This window comes from Oratosquilla oratoria, chromosome 8 (assembly GCF_046742065.1).
Source record: "Oratosquilla oratoria isolate Oo_2021 chromosome 8, ASM4674206v1, whole genome shotgun sequence".
Classification (NCBI taxonomy): Eukaryota; Metazoa; Arthropoda; class Malacostraca; order Stomatopoda; family Squillidae; genus Oratosquilla; species Oratosquilla oratoria.
In genome coordinates, this window is record NC_134784.1 from 3,832,922 (window position 1) to 3,840,421 (window position 7,500).

The 7,500-nt window shown below is 35.9% G+C and overlaps 1 protein-coding gene across 2 annotated transcripts in view; it reads right to left on the minus strand.

Moving 5' to 3' along the window:
* LOC143027552 (uncharacterized) overlaps nucleotides 1-7,500 on the minus strand; it is a 182,300-nt gene that overhangs the window by 136,323 nt on the left and 38,477 nt on the right. Inside the window, exon 1 of one of the 2 annotated variants that reach the window (XM_076188857.1) lies at nucleotides 2,840-3,671. The exons of the other annotated variant lie outside the window; for it this stretch is intronic. The gene's annotated coding sequence lies outside the window, so the exon portion shown is untranslated. Of the gene's footprint in view, nucleotides 1-2,839; nucleotides 3,672-7,500 lie in introns of those variants that run through there. 2 annotated transcript variants of the gene reach the window in all.

Below are 7,500 nucleotides of genomic sequence, written 5' to 3' on the forward strand. Positions count from 1 at the left end.
GTATATATATATATATACACACACACACATATATATATATATGTGTGTGTGTGTGTGTGTGTGTGTGTGTGTGTGTGTGTGTGTGTGTGTGTGTGTGTTTGTATGTATATGTATTGTTGACGCCAGCTGTTGCTTCCGGTGTCTTGAAAATTTATATAATTATCTTTTTTTGGAAATCTCTTTAGAATTCAAAATTCTTTCTAACATTCGAAAAAAAATTTAAAACATAAAAATCTCCTATATTTTATTGCCCATAACCATCGCTTCTATCCTAGGGGTTGAGCAGTGGGATAAATAAAAGAGGAATAAAGAGTGATAAGGAGTAAAAGGGGAGTATCTTTAATAATTCATTTAGTAACTCAATAAGTAAAGACTTAATAATCTGGTTTAAGTCTTCATCCTCGTAAATGATTTGATTATCAATATATCAAAAGATAAAATAAAACACTAATCAAACTAAAAGAGATAATATAAATAATTGACACATTTGTTGAAATCGCTATATGACCATACTGAGTGGCACTTTTACCTTTAATTTAGTTACCGCCAGGTGATTTTGATTAATGTTCATTAATTGATTAATGGTAATTAATCTACCCTTGCGTTGGATAAGAAATTTACCTTTCCGGATAGTTCCTTCTACACCATCCCATTTTCTCCTCTTCTCATTTTTCCTCTACCGATAACCATTCTCTACTCTCTTTCATCAATATTAGATTTAATCTTCATTTTTCCGATCTGTTTCAGTCTGAATAAAGTTAGACCCAATTTGTGGCAACAATCCATTAACCAAAGATGTTGCCATACGAAGATTCTAGTTTTTCTTTAATCCAGCTGAAACAGAGATGAGATCGGTACTTATCTAAGAATACCTGCTCCTTAGTTCCCCTGAGGCTCTACCGTGGCCCCTAGTTCTGGCTATATCTTCCCTAATAACATTCATTAGCCCTTGTTCACACTAGCGGTTTGAACAGCGCGGAAACCGCCGCGGTACCGCATATTCAAGGAAGAACTCCATTGACTTATATTGTAATTGAACCGCGGCTGTTCAAACCGCTAGTGTGAACAGGGCCTTAGTCCCTCGAACACGGAGTCCTGCATCAACCTGAATATGAAGTTAATAATCATCATTTATTCTATATTCATCTATTAATTGATTAATTCATTTATTTATTTACTTATGTTTAATTATTGTAGCTCCCTTGATAACAGAATTGGTAATAGTACTGCAAAAAAAAAATATATATATATATAAAACTAACCAACTAAGGAGGATTAACTTTAAGGATTAATATCATTCTCAGTTAACCCCTAAGAAGTCCCCGTACATTCTAAGGCTTTATTCTGGCTAACGTCAAATGAATTTGTTCTGCTTAAGAGGGCCTTATAATTAATTTAATAAAATCGCCTGGCGACACGCACATTAAAGAATGTGAAGTGACACACTTTAATGATTTTGCTCCGGCTGTCCTTGGGTGATTTTATTGTATCATCAGCTGATTGCCCAAACGACGCCGGGTCCAGTTTTTGGACAGATGTCCACCTGCAAGCGAAAACAGCTGCCGGGGGACGTTAGTGGTGTAGATGAAGTGTCGGTGTAGCGAGGAGATTGGGTCCTCCCCCTCTCACAATATCTCCCTCTTGGTGAATTATCAAAGACGTGGAAGGTAGCAAATTGACTCCTTATACAGGAAAATCCACGGTAAAGTGGCTACGAAACACACACACACACACACACACACACACACACACACACACACACACACACACACACACAGGGCTGAAATTATTTCAGTACTGCTAAGCTGCGGGTTGTTACTCCAACTCTCGTGGGCGGGGAGATGAGGGTATGTGTGCGTGTAAGGTCACAGTATTACCCATAGATCGGTCATACGAACTGTGAACTCTCATCCGGAAGGTTAATAAATGTTGATCACGAGTCCAACACGTGATCCAAGTCCATGGTGAATCCCACACGCACACATAAAACCACACATACACACGCCCACACATACACACGCACACACACACACACACGCACATACATGTACACAGATTACTGTTATTAGTAACCAGCGCTTCTTTCCTTGGTTGTACAGGAGAAATTTAAGAGAGAACGAGAAAACGGAGGAATAGTCTTAAAAAGTGGTCAACCACCACTTTAAAAAATAAATAAATGAATACGTAAATATGCAAATAAATAAAATCATAACAATAAATGCTGACTTTGTCTGTAGGAATATCACAAAAGTCATTAAGATACTGACAACTTAAAACACAGACACTGACCCATACAAAGAGAGATAGAGAAGAGAGAGAGAAAAGAGAGAAGAGAGAGAGAAGGGAAGAAGAGAACGAGAGAAGAGAGTGTCTTTGCATGCATCATTTCATGACACTGTATTCACACATTGTTTTAGTGAATAGTCTTAGTGAATATTTATAGTGACAAAAGTTACACTGCAATGTACAAAAAGCCGGCAACCCAGGACAGAGATGAGGGAGGGAGGGAGGGAGTGAGGGAGGGAGTCAAGGTTGTACACATTACAAGTCTGAACAAGTCAGGTTCTCACCTGATTGTGGTAGAGGTGGTGGTGGTGGTGATGGTGAAGAAATAGGCTAAGGTGATAATGTGTACAGTGATGGTGTTGTGTTAGTGAAAGTTGAGACGAGTTTGTTGAAAGTATTGTTGAAGACGGTGGTGATAATCATAATAATAGTGATGATAAAGATGGTGGGTTTTCAAACATGTCAGTCTTCTGCACAGCTGAGAAAAAAGAATGTCTTATCAAATAAATCATCACTAAAATATAATAATGAAAAAAATCAAATGATAACTTACATGTCAGTATAATGTGTCCAATACACTCTCCACTTCACTTGATTTCCAAGGATCTCCAACACTATCGTGGTGGAGATGGTGGAGAAGGGTGAGAATGGTGGAGAATGATGGTGGAGAATGGTGGTGTGGTGTGGTGTAGAAGACGAAAACAATTTCTCATATAATATTAATGATAATAGTATCTAAAACCACACTTAAACTGTCATATCTTTCAATGTCACTGTTTAGATTTCAACTGTTAGTAACTTGTCAGTTATATAAACTGACACAAATCAGTTCTCAGTTCCTTGACAGTTGTCTCAGTAGTTGAGCTAGGGGTGGGGGTGGGGGGAGATGAAAAATACAGCCACCTCTAGAATCAATTACTGCAACACAGAATGTTGTGATCGATGAAGATGGCAGTTCTGACGTCCATTCCACTTTCTAATGCAGAAATACTTTCTAATATACTTCGTGGACAGTCGTAACCAAATCTCTATGTTCACCTGTGTTGTTCTGTCTTCTTTTTTCTGAGTGATATTTTCATGTGAACGTCACTGAACTGTTAAAAAAAATCTGAGCGTTCTTTGCTTTGAACGCTCCAACACCAACAACACAACTGCGAAGACGTTGAAGTTGTGTGTTCTCGTCGAGACATCACCGGTGTAAGGCGACAGACACACTCACACACACACACACACCCTCATACAGAATTATAATCTCAAACGCATGTACACGCACGCAAGGTCTTCAGCAACACCCACACGTAGACAAGCCTGACCAAAACAAACACATACACATGTCCCCACTGGTTTTAAAGCAAGTTTGTTTATCGCTAGCTCTACTTCAGTTGGGGGGGAGATAGAGCAGAGTTTAAATTTCGAGCCCTTGCGTGCCATTGGCCGGGTCCCGTGACGTCATGCCGCTGCGCGCGCTATCATTGGTCGTTCCCTAGACGCTGCGACTAGCAAATAACAACACCGCATATGCAAGTTCCATCAAGTCTATTACTTTCTATTATCACACCTACCGTATACAGGACACTACAAGTTAGGAAAAAAATGATTTCTTATGCGAAAATAATCTGTATCAACGACAAGATTGAAGTTGGCGATATGAGCTTGTGTCACGTATGCTATAAACACTGATTCTCGTTCGGAGTTGTTGCGATCGTAGAGGGAGTGAGGAGATGGAGTGAGGAAGGAGTCGGAGTGAGTAGAGCCAGCGGACACCGGATGATCAGCGTACGGACTGTTGCCCTGTCCGAATACGAAGGACTGTGATTACTTTCCAGTAATTGTAAGCCTCGGGTCTGTAGATGAGATCTGGTCGAATTGATGTCATTCATACAAGATTCTATATTCGCTTGAGAATGAAGATTACATCTAAGTTCAAATAACCTGATTTGTGTGCCCGTTAGCAATGCGTTCAAGCCTTACTTTCTTTCGATCCTGTATGCCGACAGACAATTTTATTCGTCTTCTGAAGAGATATGTGCATAATTTATATAAGAGACATTCAGAAACTAAAAGAATTATCATGGAAAATCAGTGGATATGGTGAAGATAAAGAATGATATAGATTAGATTAATTGTACGACAAAGTGATATAGTAAAAATATCTAGGAAATTATTGAGAATTAAAGGGAGAAGTGCGAAAGCCAGATGCATAATAGTTGCGGCCGAAGCCGTCACCTTATGATGCGCTTTAGGGATTGTTTGGGGGTGCGGGATTCGAACCCACAACTGGGAATAGGAAAACTTTGGTGGAAAAAGTATCGTGATTTCAGGGTGGAATGAGGATAATTACATGAAAAAATTGAATAAAAAACAAATATTAGGAAAAATAAATCAATAGTAAATTTAGTAAGGCGTTTCAGCAATGGAAGACAATGAAAAAAAATAATTGTAGGTTAGGAAGCTATAAGTAAAAGACAACAAGACCAATAAAAATTAAGTCTAAAACAACATCAACAATAAATACAATATAATCAGCAAATTTTGGAATTTGTTAGATTAAGTCACATTTAGGGACAATTGAGTCGAGAAGAGATACAACAGAAAATATAACAGAAACTTAAATATAATATAATATATATATATATATATATATATATATATATATATATATATGTATATATATGTGTATATATATATATATATATATATATATATATATATATATGCAAACCCACAGTCGGAGAAAATAAACTTCGAATAAAAGAAGATTCTATATTTCGGCTACCAACTGTAGCCCTCTTCAGGAAAGTACTTTCCTGAAGGGGGCTACGGAGAATCTTCTTTCATTCGTAGTTTATTTTCTCCGACTGTGTGTTTCTTGTGTGTTGTTGACAAATGTGCTACTACATTTCTGCTTAGACGCACACGCACGCACACACACACACACACACACACACACACACACACACACACACACACACACACACACACACACACATATATATATATATATATATATTTTTTTTTATATATGTATATATATATATATATATATATATATATAATAATTAGTTAAGACAAATGAGAGAGAAATGGGTGAGGAAGGGAAAACGAAGATGTGTTGGGAATAGAGTGTATTGCCCTAACGTTTCGACCAACTTGGTCTTATTCTGACCAAGTTGGTCGAAACGTTAGGGCAATAAATTCCATTCCCAACACATCTTCGTTTGCCCTTCCCCACCCATTTCTCTCTCTTATATACATATATATATATATATATATATATATATATATATATATATATATATATATATATATTAAACGAAGACAATAATCAGCTAGAGAAGAATCAGATGGACCAGTAACTGGAGTGGTAGCTAGAAAAGCATAAAAAAATATATAAATGAAATATTAGAACTGAATATATAAGATCTTGTTGGAAACGCTTGATGTGAGAATTTTTTTAAGACTTATTGGGAACTCAGACTGAATATTCCATGTAACGAACAACTGAAGGATACAAATCCTAAACTCACTTTATGCTTCTTGGAAGAAGGAAAAGTGCCAAATAGACTTGGAATAGGCCAACGTGGTACCAATTTTTAAAGGAAAGAAGAATCTCTCAATTAGATCTGTGTCTCTGACCAGTATGATAGCTACAAGGCGTGAGAGAATTGTAGAAAACAGATAGATGAAATATTTCAAAGAAAAAAAAATTGAAAAGATTTTGTAAAATAATACTAATTCAGAAAAGGAAGGTCATGTGTTAATTTTTTTTACCAGAGTGATTAATGTGCTATAAGATGGGTACGTAGACTTTGTATACTTGGATCTAGTGAAAGCTTTTGATAAGGTATCTGCTGTCTACCTCTCTTATAAGAGGAAAGAAGCCTTTTGGTATATAATTAAACCTGCTGAAATGTATCAAGAACCTCCCAAAGAAGTTAATAAGGACAATTTGGGCAAAAGTAATTTGTGGGCCCCCTTAGTGTACATTGTTAACACCAGTAATGCAACATAGCAATTTTTTCTAATAGTCACGATCATAGAGAGTGAAAACATGAATAGGGTTGCATGGAGACACAGGATGAGTGAGATACAATCTGTAAATGGGAATAAATGGAGACAGAATAGTGAGTTCAGTTTCTATGTAAAGTATGTAAAGCATTGTAACTGGACAAAATATGGGAAAACTATTGTTTAGCTTTAGTATAGGAAATCATGCAAATAGAGAGGGAAAGAGGAAAAGAACTAAGCGTACATACTTTTTTGTGTTATCCTCGGCAATTTGCAATTATTATTTCGAACTATGTGTTCTTGTCATTATCTGCACTTCATGTATACTGATTCTTTGCCAAATAGAATCATTATTATTATTATTATAACAATGGAAAGTAAAATTCCAGGTTATACCAGAAAAGATTACAGGATATATATATATATATATATATATATATATATATATATATATATATATATATGTATATATATATGTATGTGTGTGTGTGTGTGTGTGTGTGTGTGTGTGTGTGTGTGTGTATACATCCCCCTGTTCTCGCACTTAGAGGGAGCCCTATATTATCATTGGCGCCCAACTTTCTTTTCTAAATAACCAAATTATCTCGATCGGAGTTTGCCTTGAAATCAGCCTAACATTTGGCTGCCCAACGTGGGGCAGAACGACCAGCTTTACACACTAAATCTAGAGAAATCATGCGTACAAATACATGTGAATACATAGATATATATTTCTCACATAAATGAAAAGAAATCAGCTTTCATATCTAAATACTGTATATGCTTGAGATAACACAGGATTTAAGAGCCTGACTTTTTATGAGATCTAAATATTATTTTAAAATCTATAAACAATAGTTTTACATAATGTCTGCATTCAACGAGAATTTACATATACGAGTATATATATATATACATATATATATATATAATATATATATATATATATATATATATATATATATATATATATGTGTGTGTGTGTGTGTGTGTGTGTGTGTGTGTGTGTGTGTGTGTGTGTGTGTGTGTGTGTGTACGTATATATGTATGTATATATATCGTTACGATGTTAAAGAAATTCAATGTAGAGAAAGCCATTTATGTATATCAATCCTGTAAAGATAATCACCAGATATATCCACCTACCAATCCAGGTGTTGTATACCAGATACGATGTAAAAATTCTTGAGAATTTTTTATCACGGG